General features: G+C 38.0%; 1 long non-coding RNA gene across 1 annotated transcript in view; it reads right to left on the bottom strand.

Moving 5' to 3' along the window:
* LOC149713533 (uncharacterized) overlaps positions 1 to 13,902 on the bottom strand; it is a 222,141-nt gene that overhangs the window by 712 nt on the left and 207,527 nt on the right. The window lies entirely within an intron of this gene.

Here is a 13,902-nt window from a genome sequence, read left to right as displayed (position 1 = left end):
ACGACTTGAAGAAATTAGCTCAAAATTCTCATTTATATTTCCTTAAAAGACTAGCATACATAGCGTAAGTTGTTATCAGTTTCATTGGGCAGAAATGCATACAGCTAATTGGAATCATTATGTAGTAATTTTCTCAACGTATCTAGACGGATTTTGTGGGAAGAGCTAAAATAATAATTATGGATGACGAATTTTACCTAGAGAATAATCCCTCTCGCTGCATGCGCCTTGCACCTAGCCAGGAAACCCAACATCACCTTCCTCCCAACCAACAAAATCACTGTTAGAAATCCATCCGAATCATGACGTGTGAAGGATAGTACTCAAGTCCGGCCCACAATACATTTATAAAAAAATAAACATGAGATATATGGGCTTAATGATTCCAATTATCTGTATGTATTCCTGGCTTCATTTAATATCACCACAATCCGAGAACAGTGAACTCTAAACAGAAACACGTGTTCTTTCACCTCTTCTTTCGTGTGATTTCCAAAATTGTGTTGATCTCTTCCACACTATAGATAGTGTGAATTGAAATGTAAAATTCAAAGCTATGTAAAGCGTCACAAGTTTCTAAAAGAAATTAAAATAGTTGCCTAATAGATTAATTGTACATAAACTGTAAAAAGAACTGAAACAAAATGCTTTCTTATAAGGTTTTTACTTAGAGGATATACCAAAAACTTTATTATTTCGTGAGGTGAGGCAGTTCATCGGTGATTAACACCACTTTGAAAACTGGTGTGCGAGGAGTGAAACACTTCTACAGGCGCTCTACGGAATCTCCATTCTAACTCATCAGCCTAGATGTCGGCTTTTCCCTAATACATTTTTGCAACTATTGAAATATTTCCATGCACAAGGGCCTCAGTTAAAATGTTGTAGCGCAATTCAGCTTATTACTATAAATCGTTTACGGGGTTACGTTTAATCAGCATTGTCAAGGGTAGAGCGTTTGTGCATTACATTTAATCCCATTAATACAACCAAAGGTACAACGTGTACATCGATTACGCTTAGTGAGTCTCCCCTCGATTGGAAGTGTGATACAACATATGTTATAAAATCCGGTTCTATAGAGTCAGAGCGAGACTGTAAGGCCACTCTACGTTCACTGAAGTTTCGTGATGAAATGATAGCTATAATAAGTGAGTGCCGTTTTTCTTACAGGGATTCAACCCCTGATAATCCCAGACCCTATACTTCCCTCTCCGTCGAGGTCGTTTCCGGGGAAAGGCAACCACAACGCTTGGATGATTTAATGTTCCATAATCTTCTCCCTTCTCCATATCATCCACTTTTATAATTACGTTAATAAGAGGCTCAAAAGTCGGTTCTCCTAAGAGCTCCTCCGTAGAGAGAATGTACAAGAAAGGGAAAGGACAAATGACATTTTAGTTTTTTTGGAGGGGATAAAAATGTCGTTTTCACTCTGGAAACTAGTATAGTATGTTAAGAAGCATAACTCTCAGCCATTTAATAAAAACCGCAAGCTAGAGAGTTTCAATCGTGAGGAATATTTGTAAAACAAATGCAAGTAGAAGGGGCATCAGAGTTGAACCTGTTCAATTTTACCTGATCATGGTCAACTTAGATTACCTTCTTTCGGCGGTAATCTAAGTTGGCCATGACCTGGTGAATAATCTATCTACCAACCAATGAAATGACAGTTAGAAAGACGTCAGAATTATGACGCGTGACGGAGTACTAAAGCCTGGCCCATAAAACCAGCAAAGAAATTAACATGAGAGATATGGGGCAAAATGATTTCTATTAGCTTTACGTATGGCGTTTTCCTTTTTGTAGTTGAAAGTAAAGAATTTTTACCTACTCTGATGAGGATAGCGTTAACGTGTCCAAACACTAGGGGTGAATTTCCCGTTACTGAAGGTGTGTCTATATTCTTTCCATCGTCAGAGTGGTGTATCCAGTGATGGTGGACCGTAATTGGAAGATCAAGTGTGAAAATAGCGCGGAGTGTCCAACATCTTGTGTAGTTAGAAGTCTCGTCTTTTAATAAGTTTAGGGAGAGCTATGGCAAGAAGCGTCGTATCAGCGGTATTAATTACCCATTCCGAGAGATTAAGTACTATTTAAGCAATAATTAGAATGGAAAGCTCACCCCCCGCTGGTAGATTCGCACTATGTGATACGCGGCATATAACCCAACGTCTTACTACTTGTTAATAGCTGAAATGAGCCGCTTCCATGTTTAACTTATTCAAATTTTAAGAATAATTTAAATTCTTTCTTATATTGCCTAAATATTACAGTTTAGATCTTTGATTATTATTGCCTAAATATTACAGTTTATATCTTTGATTATTATTGCCTAAATATTACAGTTTATATCTTTGATTATTATTGCCTAAATATTACAGTTTAGATCTTTGATTATTATTGCCTAAATATTACAGTTTAGATCTTTGATTATTATTGCCTAAATATTACAGTTTAGATCTTTGATTATTATTGCCTAAATATTACAGTTTAGATCTTTGATTATTATTGCCTAAATATTACAGTTTAGATCTTTGATTATTATTGCCTAAATATTACAGTTCAGATCTTTGATTATTATTGCCTAAATATTACAGTTTAGATCTTTGATTATTATTGCCCATTTAACTTTAAAACGTTGAAGCTCTGATAGTCCAAATTCAAAGGAAATTGATATAAGATTAACTTTCGCGTGGTGATCAAAATACAAGTTCATTGCTCAAAAACCCAAAAACCAAAGCGCTAAGGAGAGGATTTTCGGATTATATGCATTTTATCTGCGCCAAAAACTACTTGTGCTCAAATTTTCATCGTTTTTGGAAATTCACTAAAAGTATAATATTAATTTTAATGGGCTATAAGGCGAGCGTGAAATTTCAAACAGCACTTATCAAACCAAATTGATCAACAGGAAACTTTCAAAAGCCACATGAAAAATATTTCTTGGTTAATTTACAAGAAATAGAAGTTAGCTTAACCCTACTTCATATTTACGTTACTACATATTTGCTTTATAAAACCATTTTCTTTTAAAATCATTACGGTGAATTTAAAGCCGGGAAATTTTCAGCTACTTAAAATTCTGAAAAGCTCCAAACTAGGAAACTCCCATAGTCCCTCGCGCTTCATTCAAATCTGAAATTATCTTAACGTTTCAGGAGCCTTCCCCTAAAGACTTCGCAATTTCAAAAACCCCAAAAAATCTGACATATTAAGATATCTCCCATTTTAAAAATTCAGTAGAAACTATTTTTACGAAAACGACATCGCGACAAGAAGACTGCGACCACTTAAAAACAATTCTGATAAAAAGAAAAATAAGCGGACAATCTCAAACGACGATTAAACCTTATACGTAAAAGTCCATAATCGAAAGTTAAGGATTTAAACCTCCTCAAAACGGGTGTTCCTCCATGTGTTTTAATTTTGGTTTTCAGTAACATCTTAGGGTAAATTCGTTGAAATGCTTGTATTTTTGTAAGAAACGGCAACACAAAACCATGAGAGGAAGAACAAGAAAAAATATTCATGGATATGTATGTGCAAAACTCGATGTGCTTTTGGTGTAAATTCTAGTTCATCAGTTATTTAAAGTGGTATTAAATAATATAATTATTTCCAGGGCCGTCGAGAGAGTTTGTGGGCCCCAGGTAAAATGAAGAAATAGCGGGCCCCCATTAAGACAGTCCTACAGGTGACCCGGATCCCTAGAAGGTATGGGCCCCGTTAAAACTGACCTAGTTGCCACTCCTTACTCGACGGCTCTGATTATCTGCCAGAGAAAGCCACCTAATTAATTTGGTCCACAGATTAAGCTTGGAAAAAGTATTCAACGATATACCGAAAGTCGAAAATTTAGTTTATCTGAAGCTAAATGGAAATTCAGAACCGTGATCAAAGCTCCATTGTAAGTTTCCATACAGTCTCCACTCTGTCACAATACGTCATCTTTATAGACCAGAGAAATCCATTGGCAAAGTCTTAACTTCAACATTACGAACTTCTAGATTAAAATAACTGAAGTTCTGAAAAATCCTATTCCAGAGAAGGGGCCGGGCTCCTTTGATTTCAGAAAGCATAAAGAGAATAACTTTCAACTGGAATGGGACACGAGTAAGGATTTAAGGTTTTTACGATCTCCTGGGGAAGTCAAGGAAGAGAAGTTGGATAGGAGCACTTCTGAAGCCAGGACACCGACGATACCATCCCCAACTTCCACAAAAATATCGTAGGAAAGATTCTCTCCAAAGAGAGAGAAAGAGAGAGAGAGGGCAAAGTCTCGACTCAAAACGTGTTACACATCATTAGTCGTAATTCGGTCTCAACCTCGAGGGAACTCTCTGTCACCCTCGTTGCTCGTGCCAGGAACTTCTAGGGTCTTTTCAACACTCTTGGCTTCCCTCTTCATAGCAGCTATCATATTCTGCAGGCGAGCGAGTGATACTTGATGACTAGAATCGAGATGAGTCGTTGTAGATATTAAGAATAAAATACACCATCATTTTTCAATCCCTTTATGACAGTTAGAATGACTCAGGTGATAAAGCGCATGCAGGACGATATATGGAAGTACGTTCCTTTAGGACCTATCTTAAAATATGTCGTGAACCTATAGAAGAGGGTACAATTTCCCAGACAACTTGAATAAATGCACGACGAAGTACATCAATAATATATTACATTCAACAATAGTGGAAAACGTTAGACTCACATGCGACGACAAATACTGGCTTAGGCGCGCTTCTGATTGTCTTTCTCCTCACATAACCAAAACGTTGCTTGACACATCTGTTCTTAATTAGAGTAGCGGCTATTGACACAATTGCAGATCGATGGTATAATTTCATAATACTGTCACTAAGTTTACCCGACATGTTATGATAAATTTGTATTAGTTATTTTAAAGACAACCCGTCGCGTATTGCAGCCGAGTTTACGATTTCTGCAGTATTTCTTTTAATACAAGAGCTCATTTTAATAACGACTCATTAATGAAGGAATATCGTTAAAAGTTAAAAAAAAAACCTTGGTCATTTTCGTTCCATTTCTATTTTCAACAGATTTCTTATTTCAATTTAATACCAAATAAGTTTCATTTGGTTTTGTTGGAAAAGGTATTTTTCATTAAACAGGGAGACTTCAATTACCGACATCAAGCCAAACCCTTGTGGAAACTTCGTAAAAAAATCAAATGATCACCTGAGACTGAATAGTTAGGGTTAAAGGGGGTTGGAACTCGTTTGACCTAGCTTTTCTCCAGCCTTATTTTTGTCTAAAAAAGATTAACTTGGCGAATTCGGTGGGAGAGGAAATGTCTAGAGTATAACGCACTCTGGGTGATGAAGCTCATTTAGTTCGTAAGAGGATTTTGAATTTCCAATTTCAGATTTGGCTCATGCACGAACGTTTTTAAGAAGAAGAAAAATAAATGACGTAACCTCTTATCTTAATGTACAGCCGCTCTCCCAATGGACCGTTTTTACTTACTCCCTTTTCTTTTGGTGGCAGATTTTCTCGAGCAACCAGGCAGAAGTCAAGGGGCGGAGGGATATAAAAAGTACTTGTTTTTTTTTGAAAACGTTTTATGAAAAATTTTTTAAGGTGTTGGCGTCAGGGATCACAGGTTTTCTTAGAAACTTTGTTGTAAAAAAATAAATTTACTCCATCCATTGATTTAGATACAATAGAGGGAAAGGTTAAAGTACTCCTTACGCAAATGTGAATGGATAAAGTTACAATGTATTTGTTTGCATACAATAGAGTATCGAGTATGGCCAATAGGCCGAAACTGAAGCAGATTTATTTTTTACCAAGAAATGGGAAACGCATAATGTTTCTGCTTAGAGGCTATATGTGGCGTTATTTTAAAATGTTTGTGTTCGCATCAGGCTTCGTAATAAGACATGTACACAAGTCAAAAACATATTTATTAATTCGTGGGACCAATTTTGTACTCAAACCCCGAGCCCCACTGGTCCCAAGGATTGCTATAATAATTCCAACTTAAAGGGCACTGGCCCTTGGGACTAGATTTGTTATTGAAGACACTAGGGGTCCCTAGTCCGGAGGACCAGTTTGGAAAAATTCTTATTTCGAAGCCAGGTTCGCATAGTTCATTTTGTTCTAGAAACCAGATTCACGACCTGTACATTTCATAGAAGATATCGTTTGATAATTAACTATATGATGCTGAGAGTATGTAGAGATTAATTATGGTGACTTTAAAGTAATCTTTCATAGAAAAATAACGTGATAGTTGTTTCAGTCTGTCGTTATTATGCGTGATAATACAAACTATTTATGGTGGGAATGAAATCGGTAACAACGTGAGATGCCTTGATTGCTTCACAGCTTTTGTTAAGTTGCAATTTACCTCTGGTCGTCATTTTCTTTTTCTTCTAATTATGGACGTAATTTAAGAGTTGAGAGAATGTAACTGTACAAAGTCAAATAATCCATTTTAACATTAATTGAATTCCCCTAAAAGCCACTTAAAAGCGCAGCTGAATCTTTGGGTTGGTTCTATGCATCCAATGCGAACCAATTCCCCAAACACTTGACCTTTTCCATAAACATAACCCAAAATCTGAAATAAGCAAATTCCCAACGACTGACCGAGCCATCAAGTAACAGAGATTTATCAGAATGAAGCGAGAAAGGAAAGAGATGGAGAATTCTGTTACAGACACGAATGAACTGCTTAATCTCATGAAAACAGTACTCTTATATAGTATCACTCACTTTGCCACTAGTGGCTTTCAAAGTGTTTTCGAAAAAGAGAGTGACCCGGTGTACAAAGTTAAAAAAAACGGAACTCTTATTCAGGTGTAATAATACTTCTCTTCGAGAGAAGTGTACCACAAAGCTGGATAATTGCAACATGATTCTTTCCAACCTCAGAACATTTAGAGCAAGGTTACTAAACCGAATCACATTCGCGATCAATAGTTCTCTCATCATTACTCTATTAACGCTTGGCAAGGCGCGCTTGTGGATTTTTGTACCACATCAAGACGAGGTTTGTGGTTTGATTGCTGAGGATTTACTACCAAACAGTTATAGAATTCACATAACGGTGGGATGGCCATCTAAACTTTGATGAGCAGGAAAGCAAACAAAAGGCTGAGCCCGAGAAGAATCATAGTACATAACTAAAGTATTAATATGATACAAAGTGTCCTCCTTCTGGTGTCATTTAAACTCGTCTTGTAAATTCGAGCGAGTAGGATGAAAATTTTGCTAATGAATGGTACAGGTTACTATTGTTGGAGATATCCCCGCTCTTTATTAACATCACGTCCTCTTTCCAAAATACTCATGTCCTTATTATGTCTCTGATCTATTCAAGCACGAATCACCATCCACAATGAGCTACATCGTTTGCATCTGGCATTTCAAATGTCTCTCAACAAATTATGTTGCTTCGTAGCTCTTCGATCCATGATGTAACGTTGCAACGTTGCAACAATGGAACATTTGTGACAGAAATGAATTAATTCTTGGCACGGCAATAAAGAGAGAGAGAGAGGATATAGTCGGGTTAGTATCTTTTGGTCGAATGACGATATATTTTTAAGAAGACGCGACTTGTCCCTTGGCCCTCGACAACTTCCATTTATAACGCGCTATATACCTCGAGAAAGCGAGGTATATTTCGCGCGCCGAAAAATACCTGTCATATTTCCCGTTTTCTCCTTTATTCTCAGTCTCCGGCTCTTATATATAGCTTTCTTCGGTTTTCTTCATTAATCTACGCGAGCAAAAGGCTAGTACCGGCATGGACCTCATGCGTCCCTCCATTGCAACGGGAAGTGGCACAGAAATCGAGAACCAAAAATATACCTTACGATTCACCACGTATACTCAGTCATATCGTATGCTTAGTTACTTATTCTTCTCATCTCATACTTGCACTGTATTCAAACTCTTATTATCTCATATTGAGAAACAAAATTTGAGTTAATTACGCTCTTACCAATAAGAGGCTAATGGTAATTAGTATAGTCATAAGTTCATAAGATATGTTCCTGAAATGTGTCACTGGTCGTGAGGTTACGTGTTAAACATTTGCAAAGCACATTCCATAAATGTATATGTATAAATAGCTCAATGTTAATCTGACCATTTCGCTTGTTTGCTCCAACCCTGATTGCTGTAACCCCCAGTATTAGCTGTTAAAGGTATAACATACGCTGTATATAACTTCCAAAATCAGATTTAGGACCCTCCATTGTGGAATGTAAATGTCTAATCCTATGGTGCGATTGTCTATATGACCCTTTTTATTGCTTAATTATTCAAAATTAGTTCGTTGTAACCCCAAGAAATAAATATTGTTGGAAATGTAAGAACTATAGGGCTGTAACAAAGTCAAAGGATTTGTCCGTATAAAAACCGGGGTTGTAACCTTTCAAAGTTTAATGTAAATAACCCGATGCTAATCCTACAGCGAGAACGATTAGGATCATTTTACTTATTCATTCGAACCCTCCAGTAAAACGTATTTACTCCTTCATCAATTCATTCTCCTCCTTCACAATTGGCTCTTAAATCGCATTTCTCTTCCCTTTACGACTAAAACGTCCTTAAACAGTCCGGGTTCGCCGGCGGGCAATTCTATTTCGGAGAGGTCGTGCGAACCGAGAGAAAACTCTTTAATTTTTCATGCGCCCATCCCCTCCAATTTACTTTTTTACTTCTTGACAAACGGAGTTAAGGATGGTCAAAGACGAAGGAGATGTACCAAGTTGTATTATTTCTTTTCGAAACAGCCAGACTTCCTTTAACAAGCTACAAATAAGATTTGAGGGTAAAAAAGGGTTTTTCGAGCTGCCCTTCCTCGTCCGCGCCTTAAAAATGCTGCAATATAAATTATCTTATTCAACATTCCAAGGAGAAAGAATGATAATCCGATGGATACCATCTTTCAAAAGAGTAAAATTATTTCAGGATATCGGCAGTTGCTTTTCTATTTTATACCTTCATTGATTTATGGTTACATAATTATGTTCATGAAGGCCAGCCTTTTTTATTTAGAGAATTGCATCATAAGTTCATAAAATATGTTCCATAAGTTTGTCACCGATTACTGAAAGTTTGTTATAAAGTGACGTAGGTTCATCTCGTAAAGCGACGCCTGGTGAGGCGCTGCTGTCAAAGGCTTAGTACAGACTAAATAGGAAGATGAACGACTGCAAAACCGAGTGCAGTCAATTCTCACTTGTCGTTCTTGAACTAGCTCGAGCTGTAAGTCTGTAGCGTCATACTTATGAAACATATCTTACAAACTTGTGATTGTATCTATATTCGGAATTAAGTTTTTGGAAACAATAAAGGATGATAAGGATCTTACTTTCTACGTATATTTTGAATTTACATTCCTCTGGAGTCTAATTAACAAACTATTTTTAACCAGTCTTGCGTTTCAAATATATGACGTAAAATTTTCATTCCGTAATTCTTTGATAAATGAAACCTTCCTTACGTAATAATGTACGCAATTTTACGTTACTAGTAGGCAATAAAGCGCAATTAATCGGCAATATAACATCGCTTATTCATATTCCTTAGTTTTCCCTAAGTGCGCTTGAACACAATTGCAACTATTATAGTTCTTCATTTAAAGTTTACAATTTCATTAAGTCCAATGTATAAAGGAAATACATATAACAAAAATCAATACCAAGTATATATATAGTCTATAATTTTAATGCTTAACATCCGAATTCCAAAACAGATCCAAAAATAAAATTTCCCCGGGATTTTAATTTGTCCTTTAAAAGCTGAATTCTCTAAGTTTGAGTGGAAATTTAGTGCGTGGGAAGAAAGTCTACTCCGAGGCGAGGCGAGGCGAGGTCATCAACCCAGCACATGTTTTACATACGTTAAGATGTCTTATAACATCCGAACTTTATAAACCATTCAGCTTAATGAATAATTCTTATTGCCCCGGACACTAATATAGCTCTTTGTTCTTAAGACAATTAATATTAAAGTAATAACCTTTCTAGCCCACAAGCAGTACTGTTTAAAGGATGGAGAAATAGAGAGATATATACAGGATGTTCCTGAGAAGTCTGTCACAAATTAAGGGGGATATTCTTTGGGCAATACGTTCAACGTTCTTCTTACATAAATCCGTTTTTGGCCAGACTTATCAGAAACACCCTGTACACATCATGAAGATTTGTATCTCTTTCTCTATGCTTTCTATTTCATTGCATCAAGAAGGGATATCTAGTTTACTAGGGAGAAGGTATAAGATGCCTAAGTATTCGCGCGCCATAGTCCCAGTCCCCCTTTCAAAATACAAGGGGGGACGTAAAACGAGGCCGGGTTATTTCGCCTCTCCTCAGTCGGAAAATACGTAATTTTCGTCATTCGAGTCGCGCTGACGTGAGTTTTCAAGAACCAATGAGATGCTGGTTGTAATTTAGAGGAGGGGATTAACTCCGGACCTACGTTTGGACTGGATATAAAGCTAGAAATGTGGCGAATTTGCACCTTCTTCCTAATAAACTAGATATCACTTCTTGGCATCTAGGCCAGAATACTGACTATACATCCAAGTTTCAAGGTAGGTGTCAACCTGTTCTGTTTATTCAATAGATGTAGGCCTAGTGAAAGAGAAATAGACCTTTCTCTTTCAAAAGTAGGTCAGCTTTTATCTTCAGTACGCTCTCTATATTCCAAGCAATATCCAAATGAAATGAAGACTCCTAGCCTTACAGAATTTCGTTATAGGAACCACATCAGCAGCGAGTTAGATTGATAGGGTAAATATTTCGGCTAAAATTTGTAAGAGAGCTCGGAAAAATCGAATTTTCTTTCTCGTCGCAATAGTTGAATCAATGAGAAAAATATAATATTGTTTATTTCATTACCTTTCAAAATATCAAAAATCGTATTTGCCATTTTCGTTTCTTCGTCCAGTCGGGTTACGGTAAATCCACCACCAGGACACACTCTGCCCTTTTATAAAGGATGCGTACTAGCTTGGAGGAAAGATGTGAGATGGAGTAGAAATTTCCATATCTATAACGTAGCCATTATACGGCAACGAAGTCATCCCATCACCCTCGGCGTTTTGCTAGGGTCGTCGAGGATGCCGCCTCATGTGTCTAAAGATTAGAAGCTAATTCATGAGAACTAGATTCTATTTTTAAATGGCGCTAGGTGGCAGCACTTAACAATCCCCTACCTCGGGGGCTCGGGGCGTGCGAAAGGTACTGCCGCAGATATTCCACAAGCATTCTACTCAATCTCACTTATTGCCTCCAAGGTACTAATATCAAATATCTTTTCGATATAAACTTACGTAGATATGGTCTTCTGTTGAAGGAAACCTTGCTTTCATGCCCAGGTTAACGAGCACATCACATTTGAGTTAAAACAAGTTGGGAAACCATAACAAAACCTCTCCGAGTCGAGACGAAATTAACAGTTTTTTCTTAAATAAATAAATAAATATAATTGATATTAATTACTTTAATCGTCATAAATTTACCTTAATACTAGTTAAATCGTTTTAAGAAACTTTATTCCTTAAATAATTTTAAACCCTCGTTGGCTTTTGAATTCAGGCGTACGCCTCTTTAACAATTTTTGGAATGTAAGGGTATATAAGGCGATTGATTCACAATAAATTATAAGAAAAACAGTAATTGCGTGAACCTTTGGTGGAAACCCTGCCATTGGGAGACTAGACGTTTCTCGTAACCCTAGCCGATCGCCGCGTACTTCTTAATCCTAACGATGGGAGTAGCAGCCAAAAAGTGCTTTATGCGAACACGTTTGCTCCGATTTGCCAACTGCAAACGCGGTGACAGACACAAACACGTACACACAGTACGTCCAGTGTAATACCTCTCCGTGACGACATCGTCACTCGGAGAGGTAAAAAATACTCGAGAAAATCGTGATTTTATTGAACAATTTGAAAGACATTTCTTTTTCATGGCGTGCTTCGCAGTGGTTTAAAGTTTCCCCATCGAACGAAAAAAAAAACCATCTCCATATCCAAACTCCTATAAACCCTTAAAACTCAGGTCGCTGTAGCGTGCCTCTAAACCCGCAAAGTCTTCGTTTACTATATAACGTCTCCGTGTGTCGTGTACGAATAACGATTCAGAGGAGATATGATTCCATGACACGTCAAAGGGATGGGTGTAGGTTAATCTCGACCTTATCTGACCAACCATACATTTTAAAACAGGGTGGAAGGAAAACAATTCACCTATATTGCAATGTATAGAGCTATTTAAGAGGGGGTAATGGCTACGTCACCAATGTTATTTGCCCATAGAGAAAACCCTCATAAAATGGCCGCCCTACACTCAAATGCAGGCCCAATTTTCGTAGCAGACGAAATTTTTCCCCACTGAAATAGCTCTATACGGGTGCATGCAGTCTAGGGAATTGTAGAACTTTGTTTGAAGAGCTTCAACTTGTCACAAGTTAATTCCATGATTGGTGCATCTAAATTATATGCAGGAAGGTTTATAAAATTGAATTCAATGGTTTCTATCAGAAGTGAGATGAGACTAGAAGTACTGAGCTAACCAAATTCTTCTCTCGGCGAAAGTGAATATTCTTGATAACACACCAACGGTTGGCCCTCTAGTGGCGGTTTCAGAATTTCCCCTCCAAAACGTGAGACGCTCGCGGTGGTAGACGGCCGAACTAGATTCTAGCACCCGCGTCCGTGTTTCGCCGCTTTAGGTTGAGGGGAAGGGGGTAAGAAATTTTTTTGGAACTCGACCACCAATGCTAGAGCCCTTCACTTCTAGTCTCATCTCACTTCTGTTTCTATAGGTATTCTAAGGAATACATATAGCTACTAGGAGTCATTGTTACAGCATCAGTCAGGGGAATTGCGAAACAGCTTCAACTCGTCGAAGTTAATTCCATGATTGTAACATTAAAATTACTCCGCCGTCTTACCGGATCTCCTTTCCAACAAAATTTGCTGAGGTTAACGGTAATAGTTAGCATATAGGGCACTGTCGGTTAGCTGTGACATAGGGGCTGTAAATAAGTCGCAGTCTTATGGTAGACATCCATTGTAGGTAGAGCTTAGATTATTATTATTTTTACCTCTCCGAGTGACGTATGTCACGGAGAGGTATTACACCGGCCGTGTCTGTCTGTCTGTCTGTCTGTCTGTCTGTCTGTCTGTCAGACCCCACGTGACCGCGTTCGCAGTTTACAAATCGGAGCAAACAAATACCCGATTTCCGGAACGCGTTCGCGGTTCACGGAAATTTGGTCATTCATCTACCAACACCAGTCTTTACTAACTGGCTTCTAAGGACCACAATCTGCTAGTCTTTGTCCATCCCACATGGACACTAGTCTGTACGTGCTTGCTTCCAAGCACCACCAACTTCTGTTCTTCGTCAATTTCACCTTGACTCCAGCTTCTATGCACCACCATCTTCTGCTCGTCGTCAATTCCACATTGACACCAGCTTCTATACACTACCATCTTCTGTTCTTCGTCAGTTCCACATTGACACCAGCTTCTATGCACCACCATCTTCTGTTCTTCGTCAATTCCACATTGACACCAGCTTCTATGCACCACCATCTTCAGGTCTTTTGTCCATTCCACATGGACGCCGGTCAGTACAATCTGGCTTCTTTTCCACCGTCATCGTTTGGTTTCAAGATATACGCGGCGAGCGGCTAGGGTTACGAGAAACGTCTAGCCTCCCAATGGCAGGGCTTCCACCATCGGTTCACGCGAATGCGTTTTTATCTATTATTTGGTTTTAAGATATACGCGGCGATCAGCTAGGGTTACGAGAAACGTCTAGCCTCCCAATGGCAGGGCTTCCACCAAAGGTTCACGCGAATGCGTTTTTATCTATTATTATAATGGAAACGGATCGTATATAT

Source organism: Phalangium opilio, unplaced genomic scaffold, assembly GCF_054372755.1.
Source record: "Phalangium opilio isolate 3A_F unplaced genomic scaffold, DU_Popi_V2 ptg000009l_1, whole genome shotgun sequence".
In the NCBI taxonomy this organism is placed as follows: domain Eukaryota; kingdom Metazoa; phylum Arthropoda; class Arachnida; order Opiliones; family Phalangiidae; genus Phalangium; species Phalangium opilio.
Note: the sequence above shows the minus strand (reverse complement) of the source record. Positions and strands in the feature narration are given on the sequence as shown.